At 41.5% G+C, this 12942-nt stretch overlaps 1 long non-coding RNA gene across 1 annotated transcript; it reads right to left on the bottom strand.

The window, feature by feature from the left end:
* Window positions 1–411: 411 nt before the first annotated feature.
* On the bottom strand, window positions 412–7468 carry LOC140696646 (uncharacterized). Its single transcript, XR_012073154.1, has 5 exons — window positions 6947–7468; window positions 6744–6830; window positions 6525–6577; window positions 5435–5588; window positions 412–572 (listed from the first exon to the last, which is right to left on the bottom strand). It is a non-coding gene; the product is annotated as an uncharacterized lncRNA (long non-coding RNA).
* Between the last annotated feature and the right edge of the window lie 5474 nt (window positions 7469–12942).

Below are 12942 nucleotides of genomic sequence, written 5' to 3'. Positions count from 1 at the left end.
TAATCCTTACAATTACTCTTGGAGATTTTCCATATCCTTGGAAAGGGTAAATGAATTGCTCCAAGGCATAAAGTTAAAAAGTGATGGATCTAGGATTTGAACCCTTGCAGTCAGACCCAGAACCCACACGTTGAAGCACCACGCTGCACAGTCTTCAGCATTATTCTCTGGGGAAGCTGACCAAAATGCCACAGGCACATGGTGTTTGCCTGTAAGGAGGACACTTCTCCCAAGAACATGGAGAGGCATCAACAGCGAGGTTCCAGGACGTGAGAATGCACCCTTGCAGCCTCTCCGGGTGACCAGCTGGATGCCTGGCTACATCAGTTCATGTATTCTATTGGCAAGGCGCTCCGTGGTGTGTTTGTGAGATAGGCTTATTTTTCATTTACAATCATACAAGGAGGCAAATCATTCACAATCTTCCTTTTATAGATAAATACAGGCAGAAAAAGAAGACTAGATCACTTTAGGAAGAAAGTCAGGCGAAGTCCAGATTTGCCTCTGTAGCCCTGGAATTCTCTGCCAACTCCAATCCAAGCTTCATTTTTCCCTCAAAAAGTCCCCCAGACCTGTAATGGTGAGAACAAAGGGGTATGAGACTCCAAAATAGAAACAAGACAAAACCATGAGAAAAAAAAAAACAAAAACAAGATACAACAATGCTGGAAAAGAAATTACAAGTCATTAACAGGTATATTGGTTAAACTATTTTAATATATTTATCTATATAGCAATCATGCTTAATATTCTTGGGATTCTGACTCCATACCAGCCCTTTGTGCTAAAACATGTTCTAATCTATAATTTAAAATAGAGTTGTAACAAGCTGTGTAATCTGTTTTCCAGTCCTTTCTTGGACATAGTGGGAGATTCTTGAAAGATGTCCATTACACCCAGTTAAGCACTGATGTTTAACTACATTCTTTGCTACACATCTTTTACATCTCATTTAGAGTTATTACTCATACAGCCCAGCTATTGCCTGATTTAGAAGGTCTGTGTGCAAATGTAGAACATGAAAATGGTCCTAGAATAGGAATAATATATTTAGGATACTTTAAACAGTGTTAGGCACATCTAGTACCTTCACTTAATTCTGTTTTGGGTGATTCATAGTCTGGGCTAAGCTAGGCTTCTTAGAAGTTACTCTGGTTATATTTCAAATTTTAATTTGAAAAATATTTTAGGAAGTACAAAACAAACAGAGGCGGGGCCAAGTTTTCTTGGATTGCTGGAGCAGTGATCACAGAGTCTGATACAAATTCTGGGCCCAAAGTGGGCTTCAGCCCATCTCTACCTCTTCATAATTTTTTACTATCTCTGGCAGGAAGAGTTAGAAGGCAACTTGCTGAATTTCAAATGTCCTTCGGTAACTGGAACATTGCATTCTAATGCATTTTGATGAGTCAGATTAGTTATTTGTCACATATGTTGGTAATGCAAGGAAATGTATTCAGTCCAGAAAATTAATCCAGGCAGCCAGCCATGAGCAGATGAATGAAACTGACCAAAAGCAGATCAAAAGAGAAAGCCGAGAAAAGTTATTTTTAAGGAGGCTATTCTGTAGCCAAATCCTTTTAATATTGAGTAATAGGTTTAAGAGGTTGAAATCGCTACCTTTTTGTGAAGAAGGCAGAAATCCTTTGCTTGTTTGGGGATGGTGGGTGTGGAGGAAGCAAAGGCATTGGAATGAGAAGACTATAATTTTCTCCTTCCCTGAATGTATATGTCTCACTTCTGGGACACATGTGAATTCCACTAACCTGTGGAAAGGAGATGGGGGCGGGGTGGGGGCATCTCCAGTGCCAGCAAGCTGTTTATTAGAGATTAGGAAAGTGTGTGTATTCCCAGACACAGCTGGCTGGGGACCCCTTGCCTTGGAGAACAACAGGAAAGTGAAAAGTCTGGGCTGCATTTCACTCTGTCGCTGGTCAAATTTCTCCCAGAGCTGAAAATGACATCGCTCTTCCCAGGCTGTTGAAATGAGATAATGTCACATCCCGAATGAGATCACTAGGTCATAATCTCATCCTCAATGTGATTTTCTTGGCATGTGTGAGCATTACGGGGAGAAGAGGGGAAAGGATGAGCATGGATGGAACAAAACCATTCCTTTAATTAAGCTCAGAGCCATGTCACCTGCTGCTCTGCTCCCATCAGATCTCAGCAGCTAAACGGGGTCAGGCTGGGGGTCGGCAGTTACTCGTCTGCATGGCAAGTACTGTTGTAAGGTGTAAGCTGAAGCCTTACACGCCTGGCCAGGTGTGTGCTGCTTTGTGGGCTTTACAGAAAAGAACATTAATAAGTCAACAAATCCCAACTTCAGGGAGCTTTGGGTTCTCCAGAAGGCTGGCTTGGCATACATGAAGCTCACGTGTTTCAGTGTCAGTATGTTGATGCTCCAGTTAAGACATCCCTGGAGACAAAGCTTTTTTTCACAGAGTCAAACAGGACCTGCAGTTGACTGCGAGAAATTCCAGCCTTCTTGGATGTTAGGAGCATGAAAACGACCATCAAGATTCAGTATTTAGAGGGCTGTCTCTGGCAAACAAGTCTTCCAATCCTGAATGAGGAAGTGGTTGAATCTCATGGCTTCCATGACACATTTTAGTCACTTAAACGTGACAGAAACTCGCTGAGACTGACTGTGGATATTGCAAATCTCATTAAATGGTATGCAGCTATGATGACATTTTGTTGTGTCTGCTTACAAGAGCCATCTTCTCTCTAAACAAGGTGCTGTCTACCACAGCCAGCTGGGGCTTTGGCCCTGAACCTCAGCAGGGAACCTCAGGGACTGGAGGATCCCTTCCGCTTGGCTAGAGACAGGTCTAGAAGCAAACCATGCCCACATCTTAGCCTCCAGGCCTTCACAATGGAATGGTAGCACGAAGGGAAAAAACAAGGCCATCACTGAGAAGAAAGATCAAGAGAGCATCCATTAACAGCTGCTCCATTTAATGAACGCCTTCTCCACATCTGGCTTCATTGTCTCCTTTCATCCTTTGCCTCCCCAGATTTCTGGAAGTGAATTCCAGAGTAAGAGCCCATGGACTGGGTGACTTTCAATCCCTTTGTTCCTTTCAAGGAAAACTGCAACCGTTGGCATTTTGATTCAACAAATATCCTTGCCCTTTGTTGTCACTCATTCTTCAGAGAGGAATGAGGGGGAAGGAGAGGCGTTGGTGGAGGGGGAAGAAAAGGAGGTTGTGATGTCAAGAAGCCATGTTCCCCATTTTTACTCATAGTAGCCCACCAGTGCACCACGCACACACCAACAGCAAGGCGAGTGGAAGACACTTGTCACTTTATTCTTTCCCTTTTTTTGCTCCTGAGCCATTTGATGCTTTCTTGAGTCTGGCTTTTCTCTTGCTTTAGTTCTGGCTCTTTGTGTACAGTTACCAGAACCAGGACAGAGTATATTTAGAGAAAGGGTTGTCTGATGGAAGCTAGACTTTTATATGAGAAAGTAATTATCCACAAACTGTGGCCTGACAAGGAGCACAGACTCTTATTCTGGAATTTAATCCCAGAAATCTGGAGAGGTAAAGGATGAAAGAGGTGATGATGTTGATGAAACCAGACATGTAGGATAAATGCCAGACCTCCCAATCTTCCCACCCTCTGCTCTCCCACCAGTGCCTTCCGCTGGCTGAAACCAACCAGTAGCCAGAGGGCACAGGAGCCCACGAATGCACTTGCCATGGGCCAGCCTCTTGGGGTGTGGAGGAGGGTGGGGACAGGACTAGAGTTGCAGATGGGGAGTATCAGCAGACTCCACACACTCTGTTGGCTGTTTGGCTAGCTGGTCTGATTTGGGGATCTGATCGGGGATCCAGAGGGCCACCTTGAAAGCAAACATAATCCAGAACAGGAGAACAATGTTTGTTACTCCAGATAAGTATATCGGTTTAACCCAATCTCAATCCAAAGCCCAGTGGAATTGAGGCTGAGAGAGAGGGGAGGGGTGTACTCTACAAAGTTAGCCTTTGTTCTTCAGAAGTATTTCTTTCTAACACAAGTTTGCCTACAAAGCTACTTTCACAGTCTAAAAAGTCCCCAGTGTATGACCACTTGATCCAGATGTGTTAATCGTGTGAAAGCAGCTCACAACAGGCTACTCGACTTGTTGAAGAAAAGAACTCAACAGGCAGCTAAGCCTTCCAGTCACACTCTTTCACCTTCACATGTTTGGAGTCAGCTTTCAATAGGCATTAAATTCTCCCCTTGTTTTTATTCTTTGCTGCAGGAGCATTAGTGGGGAGATATGAATAGCTGGGCTACAGCTAAGTCTCCTTAAATATAGGTACTTGAGCAATCTCTGTGTGTATTCAAGTTCCATACATAAGTAATGTCCAAGGGGGAGGTGGAAACTCTGAAATATTGAAACCAAAGTCAGGAAGCTTGAGTCCTACCCCTGGTTTCTTACTCTTAACTAGTGCCGCGGGGTAACCTTGGACAAATATCTGTACCTTTGTGGGACTCACATTTTGCTTCTCCGAAGTGAAAAACTGTCCTATTTTCAGGGAGGAGATGTGAACTAAAACAGACCCACATTCATAACCCTGGGCTGTGCTGAAAGCAAACATTCAGGTGGGTTTTGTGGTGGCATCTGCTTCTAGGCAGTTCCTTCCAGAGGATTCGTGGGCTCACAGTTTCAGAGACAACCAAGCATGAAGATAAAACCTCCAGTCAGTGGCGCCTGTGTTTCTGGTACTACGACAGCCCACTAGCTGAGCTCCTTGGCTTGGTTCATTAATCTTCACATCTGAAGATTTTTACGTGGCTCCATTTCCTACTGCAGTTTAGACTCTTCTTCTGAAAGTATTTCATAGTGAGATATTTATCTAGTGTGACAGGAGAGGGATTAAAAATATGAAAATCCTATCCTCATCTTCTGCATGTCCACGTAATGCACCAGAAGCAGCAGTAAGGTGATAGCTCTGGGATGGCGTCCAAAAACAAGTGGAATCGAAGCCTCCTGTACCTTTCATCAAAGCTTCAGGCTACTGAAACCCATTTTCCATCCTTCTCAATGTTTGCCTGGCTGGTGTATCCATGGACACATTCCTCACATTATGTTCACACCCGGGAGCGTTCAGGGACTCTCTCGACCATTTGAAATTTTTCCTAATTCCATATCTTCTCTATGGAAAACCCGAGAGCATCCATGCATCTTTGTTTTAGAACCATTCTCATGACATGTCACACTTGTAGTTTTAATTTTTACTGGGATTAAAGAATATAATGACAGAGTTGGGATCCTACTTTACTAAATGCAAAAGGAGAGAAAGAGAGTGGGGGTGAAATGGATTTATCCAGTGCTAAACGAATACTAACGTACGTGCCTCAAAGGAGAAATAATTAACGAAACAGGTATTCACTAACCTGTTATTCCTACCCTCACAGTCAGAGTTTCCAGAACACTTACCCCCTTTAGGAAATTCTTAGTATTCAGACAATGGCATTTTTTTTTTCTTCATTCATGCTTAGGTCAAGGGAGCTCCTCTGCCGACTGGGGAAGACCAAATCAGAAAGCCAAAGAGCAGAGACACATATGGACTTGAGGGAGGACATGTTAGAAGCTGAGAAGGGAAAGAGAACAAAAAAAGGAAAAGAAACATCCACTCAGTGAGTCTAGCACAGCTTTGTAAAGAAATCTACTCAAAGCCCATTTGTTCCTCTGTCTGCAGAACAAGAGAGCTACCCTTGCTTGCAGGTAGAATTTTTAGGACTGTATCTTAGAACAACATGAATGATAAATGTGTTCTCAGCGATTATGACAGACCAGGTTTCCAAAACTTCAGTCACACATTTATTGCCTTCATAATTTTTATTGTATGTATACAGTGGCAGCCATGAGATTGGACCTCTGATTTCAGGGAGTGCACAGATGGAAGGTGGGTGCTGGAGAGGGTGTGGAGAGAAGGGAACCCTCCTGTATTGTTGGTGGGGATGTACATTGGTGCAGCCATTGTGGAGAACAGTATGGAGATCTCTTTAAAAACTAAAAATAGAGTTCCAATATGATCCAGCAATCCCACTCCTGGGTGTATATCTGGAAAAGATAAAAACTCTAGAAAAGATACATTCACCCCAATGTTCATAGCAGAGCTATTTACAATGGCCAAGACATGGAAACAACCTAAATGTCCATCTACAGATGACTGTATAAAGAAGTTGTGGTGTATACACACACACACATACATACACACAAATGGAATATTACTCAACCATAAAAAAGAATGAAATAATGCTGTTTGCAGCAACATGGATGGACCTAGAGATAATCACACTAAGTGAAGTAAGTCAGACAGAGAAAGATAAATACCATATATCATTTATATGTGGAATCTAAAAAATGATACAAATCAATTTATTTACAAAATTGAAATAAACCCACAGACATAAAAACAAACTTATGGTTACCAAAGGGGAAAGAAGGGGAGGGATAAATTAGGAGTTTGGGATTAAATCATACAAACTACTATATATAAAACAGATAAACAACAAGGACCTACTGTATGGCACAGGGGACTATATTCAATATCTTGTTCCAATAGTGGAAAAGAATCTGAAAAAAAGAGAGATATATGTATAACTGAATGACATTGCTGTACCTGTGAAACCAACACAACATTGTAAATGGACTATACTTCAATTAAAATAAAACAAATTTAAATCCATTAAGTGTCAAAACTAAAAATATTTAGCATAGCACCTAAAATTAACTCACATACCTTCTGGTTTTGTACCCCATTTTAGGAAACACTGCAACAAAAGATATTGATGTGTTTATGTTCAGACATTACTCTCTTCCCATGGTCCTAGTTAAAATAAAATCAGTGTTATGTCATCGATTAAAAACGTCCAGTGAGACCAGAAATGACTAACGGAACTTAGAGCTCTTGGTATATTTGGCTTTTGTATGTTTTCGACTCACTCGGTGACCATGGGCTTCTCTGTAAGCATTTTGTCCTGGTTGAGTTTGTATGGCCTGGATATGCTGTGGTTTAGCATTTGACAGTCATTTGGTTACAGCATTGTTTCGCAGAAGGGTTTTCTCAGGTAGCTAAAATTATGGACCGTGAGCTCCTCCGTGCAGCAGGCAGAATTCTGAAGATGTCTTCCAAGATTCCCAGCCCTTGGTTATTCGGTCATACACAGGGGCTGTCCTTAGGGGCTGTCCAGGGACTTCGCAGATGAAATTAAGGTGATTAATCAGCCGACGTTAAAAGAGGGCAACTATCCTGGAATTATTGGGGCGAAGGGCGGGGAGGCAATGTAATCACACAAACCCTTAGTAGCAGAAGAAGAGGGCAGCAAGGGAGCGTAGACGAGAGAAGAGACAGAAGACGCAGCCGCTGTCCTGCCATCACGCAGCAACGAGTGCGAGGATGGAACGCGGAGCGCTCAAGATGAGCGCAGGCAGCAGAGTCCGCGGCCATGGTGTCCGGGAGCCTCCGGCCCCATCGTTGGCCGCCGCCACCCTTCTCATGACACAAGGGAAACAAACCCCTATTTGGTTAAACCCCGCTTAGTTAGGTTTCTATGACTTGTACCAAACACATTTTTCAGCAGTTCAGGTCCCTTCCCCAAAGGGCTCACTGATGCCCGATAAAAGTCTCTAATACTCTCCTCAGTAGGATGCTTTAACGTTTGCTTTCTTGTACAAATAAATGTACAGGCGTTGGGCGGGATGGGCTAGTTTGTTTCCCTGGATCTGATTACCAAGGAAATGAGTGACAGGCTGAGCATTTCTTGCTGTGGGTCTGCAATGCCTTGATCCAAATGCCAGATGATCACCCCCACCGAGGTATCACATGATGGACGGGACGCTGCCCAGGCAAATTACTTTTTTGTTTTTCACAACTACACATATTTACAAATATATTGAGTTCATTTACAATGGCAGAAAATGGCTACCTGGAAACAGTCATGAGTTACCTCAGATCATTTACTTACCTACATTAGGATGACCTGACTGACCTTTTCAGCCTAAAGTTTCTAATTTGTGACCATGAGTTTTCTTTCTCTTGCCCCAATGGTATGACAGAGTCAGGATTCTGCCCGGGTGGTGGTTACCTCCTGGGTAAAGTATGCACAGTTGGCATAGAGTTAAATCAGCGCATCCTCGCCAGCTGCCTCGGAACAAAAGCACTTCCCAGTTTGTGGTAGAGATGACCCCATGTGGTTATTTGTCCAGCTGACAAATCCTGAAGTCCTGACTCGTCCAGCACATCCACTTTGCAGCCACACTGTAAATGCCGTCCCAAGGGTATTAGGTGGCTCTTTTTCTACATTCATGACAAGAAACAAGAAAATGAAAAGTTGCACGAAGCTGGGAAAATTGCAGAAACCTGGCAGGGGATGACTTTCACCTGAGCAATTTGTCAGTTCCAAAGGGACATCTGAAGCAAGTTTTAAGAATAAGAAGCATCCGGTTCTCATTCCAACTGGTTTGCCTGGCCATAATTATTGCAATATGGACTAACATCCCCAGCCCAGCAATGCACCTGGGTAGGCTCAATAAATACAACCAGCCTGTAATATTAATTAACATTGATGACAAAAGTCAGAAAGGTCTTTGTTTATTACAATATGTTTGCTTTTTAACTGGGGACATATTGTATTTTCCTAGGATGTATACGCCTGTCACCTCAAGGTGGGGAAACTCAGTGCCCCCCACACTCCCATTCCAAGACTTCCCTTCCCCGGGCCGAGAGCAAACTAACCCAGCAATGGTGCAAAGCGGTACAAGCCCCTCCAATGAGGTGAAGCTACTGGAAGTCAAGTCACTTGGTAAACATGCCTTAGGCTTGAGAAGTCTAATTTTAGTTCTCTCCTGCCCAGTCTCCTGGTCCTGCTGGATCTGTCAGGATCTAATAGATTAAGGTAATACCCAAAGGGAAAGGTCAATTGAAAAAAAAAAGGTAGTGGACTTGAAAGAGTTCAGGGTCAAGGCCCGTGGATTCTAATCCTTACTCAGTCACTGGTTTATAAACCTCTCTTAATTGCTGTACTTTTGTGTGGAAGAACTACAACTGCCCTTTCTTACACTAAACTTCTGAGGATTCATAAGTGCTGGGAAATCCCTCTGCAAGTATGAAATGCTAAATGATAATAAGCTACTTAAGGACATATTACTGAAGAGATCTGAAGCTAACTGGCCCTTCCTGACTTTGCTGGGCACTTGGAACAGCCACACAAACACATATATTCACACACACACACACACACACACACACACAGTGTGTGCTAAAGGATTTGTTGATGATGATTCTTATGAGGATGGATAACTTGAGTGCAGACTTACTTGATGGCTGCAGCAAACACTGGTTGACCTCTTGAAGACCCTTCTAGACCTATTAGCCTATAATTTCATGTTGGTTATGCTAACCTTAATGAATATAGAGTGAGGGCCATATCTAAATGCACCCTCCACAGGAACGACAGTGTTCATCAGGGTTACTAAGCTTTGGTCTTCATTTATAAAGTATATTAGCATCCCTCTTGCAAATATGTATTTCCCAGAACTGCTGCACTGTGCAAAACAAAGGAACTCTGCAAGAATCAGTGGATATTATAATACATGACACAGTACTGAGGGTAACAAAACAGTTGTATAATTATTCCCAGCATGACATACTGATGCACAAAAACTTGGGCTTCCTTTAAACAGTGTCTATCAATTTCCTTACATCAGCGCAGGAATCTCTGACATGCACAATTTTACCCATCAGTGTGATGACCAATTATTTGAAAAGGGTGAAAACTTCACGCCACTTTCCAGCATGACGGCCATAACCTTTAAATATTGGCAAATGCCGAGCTGTCTCATGTTATAAATTTTCTGAACATATTTGTGAGTTTTCTCTCAGCATCAGCTTCACTATCTCTTCAAATAATGAGGTATTAAAAATTTTTGCTTGTCTCGCTTAAGATTCACATTTATAGCCACAATGGATACTTAACTCTAGTAAGATGGTTATATGAGTGCTAAGAGAGATTGTGGAGTCTGTTCTGAAGGATATTTTAAAACAAGAGTTTCTTATGAAAGGAACTACAAGGTCCTATTGTATAGCACAGGGAACTATATTCAGTGTCTCATAATAACCAATAATGGAAAAGAGTCTGAAAAAGAAAGATATATACATATATGTATAACTGAATCACTATGCTGTACACTAGAAACTAACACAACATTGTAAATCAACTATACTTCAATTAAAAAAAAGGCCTTTCCTTCCTGGGTGCTTTATGTGTTGCATAACATGAAGACAGAGCAGAGCATTGCATACATTCTTATAGTCCTATCTGGATGCTTTATTCAATTTATTATTTTCATTCAAAATTGACACCAAATCACACATAAAAGTAGTAGACTTTTGGTTCCATGTTGTCCTGAAAGAGTTAATAGTCTTTTCCAAGTGATATACTGGATTCTCAAAATATAAATTTGCATAGCAAATAATTAAAGCTGCATATTTGCATATGTCATGTAATTTGAATATGCATTTATATGCTCTGGATGTATATGCAAATAGAATTCATTTAAAAATTCCAGGGCATAGATGACCTCCTGACTGTAATGCCCAATGACTTTTTTCCCCACTTCCCTTTATATCACAGGAACACTTGATGCTTTTCTCTTAGAAATTCTGTCCACCCTTAGTGACCTTGCATAAACATGATTTCATCTGGGATTCTGTGATGGGCATTTGTTGGATTTTTTTAACCAGTTAACATCTGAATTCTCTTTTTCCTTTGGAGAAACCCACTGCAGACATAGAGATGGCCACATATTTGTTCTTTGGGACCCCTAGCAGGTGAGGGCGCATGACCTAAACTTAGCCAATCAGACAGCCCATCTAGAACTCTGAGCCCAGAGTATGCAAGAACATTCACTGTGGTGGCATCAGGGGGTCTACAATCTGTGTCCTGAGCAATGGTTGCAGCAGAGTTAGGAGTCTAAGAATGCCCTCTGGGAGGTTGGGGTGGGGGTGGGATTTCTAACCCAACTAGGCCTGCAGCACAGTCAGCCATGTCTCAGCATCTTCCATTGTCCGTTTCCCAAGGCTCTTCAGTCTTCTTGTTTTCTCTCAGCTACCAAGCATACTTCCAATTAAGCTCTTTCAAACTGAAGTTAACCAATTTTTATTTGTTTGCAAACAATAAGTTGTGGTGTTGATGATGCCACTCTTCTGCACAAAATCATGCTCTGAATCATGTACTAACATAAATACCTCTTTATCCTAGTTATTTAGGAGGCTTAGGCATTTTTCTCAATGTAACTTCCATCTCCATTCTTCATATTCTCTACTCTCCAGTCAACATTGTCTGACCACAGCTTTCCAATTAGGCGCCTCAATTTGTATCGATTTCCTTGCTTACTAAAAGCTCTCCAGTCATTCCGATCCACATTCATTTGGCTAGGTGTTGGGCCGTGTTTAACATCTGCTGTAGCTATAGGTACTGGAGGTTTCAGATTCCTCCAGATTCCAGTTTCCCTGTCTAGACTTCCCCGATTGCCCCCAACCCATGGAAAACAGATGTGACCTTGATCTTCCTTGACCTCTTCTAGCATTTTACATCTTTCTTATGTCAAACCTCACATTCCACTTTGGAAAAAAAATAGTCATTTGTTTTGTATTCAATATCTCCTAGATTGCGAGCTCTTACTAATATCCTGGAAGATATATCTTATTGGGTTTTGTATCTACATTTTCTAGCAGAGATCTTGTGACATAAATTCTGTTGAAAAACGAAATGGATATGCACACATCTTTCTTACTCAAATGGAGATTATTACAACTCTTCAAAGACACAACTTATATCTCTAAAATTCCACCCATCCACTGACTGACTTAAAAGAAAGACAAAACATTATGTTTCTGTCTAAACAAGGGAATAATGTATTAAAAAGTTTAACAGTTAGGTATTTAGGAGTTGAATAAGTAACTTAAGTATTTTTATTTTGACTTAATTAACTGGATGTTTTAGGTATTTTCAGCATTTAGATGATTCATAGTCAGTGTCTGTAGGTGGGGTCTTGAGGGTAGACAGTCTACATCAATGAACAAGCATGGTTCTCATGGCTAATGTTCACCATTATAAGCTTGTTTCTAGACAATTATGTTCACGTATTCTTTGCTACACACAAAGTTTCAGAGATAGGAATAAAGGAACTCTGGATAAATTTAGGGAAGAAAGTCAATTATCCATGTTAGGATATTTTATTTCTCAGAGGAAAGAGGTTTGAAGAAAGCATCATTGTATGCCATTAATAACGGGTACAGATAAGACAGAGTTGCTAGGTAGCAGAGATTAGAAAAAGAACCACGTGTCTAGAAAGGGCTTTACAAAGATGAACAAGTGTGGTCTCATTGGAAAAATTTCCATAAATACAATGCATTTCTGGAAGGTTCTGTGTAAAACTTACTTCTTGTGGGTGTTGTGCTTTCTTTTAAAAAAGAAGGATGCTCTTCTCCCAGTCTTTTTCCTACAAAAATGCATTTAGAAAATGGTTAAAGGGTAAGTGCACTGGGGCACTCTAGACGTAATCAGTTCTGGAGAATCTCTTCTATTACTGGGTCACAATGCGTCAATGATAGTTCTAGATTAGGTATTCTGAGCACATTTGGAGAGGGTTTCTTTATAGTGAGTTTAGTTCCTACAATTTACAATTCTCTCTGTCTCTCCTCTCTCTCTCTCTCTCCAAGCACTCCAACTACAAGCTGTCTTCTCTCTTTCCTTTCAGCGTGGCTTCCATCCAGAGCCAGTTACAGAAAACAGCAGCTCCCTCGCACTACTGCCGACAATAATCTCAAGGAAGGAATTGCACCTACTCAGGCCTGAGAACATATTCAAGAAGTTAATTATTTTCCTAGCGTGGTCCTTGAAGCAGCCTTTTTTTACCTTGTTTCACTATAAAGTGCC

The sequence above is a fragment of the Vicugna pacos genome, chromosome 5 (genome assembly GCF_048564905.1).
Source record: "Vicugna pacos chromosome 5, VicPac4, whole genome shotgun sequence".
Classification (NCBI taxonomy): Eukaryota; Metazoa; Chordata; class Mammalia; order Artiodactyla; family Camelidae; genus Vicugna; species Vicugna pacos.
Note: the sequence above shows the minus strand (reverse complement) of the source record. Positions and strands in the feature narration are given on the sequence as shown.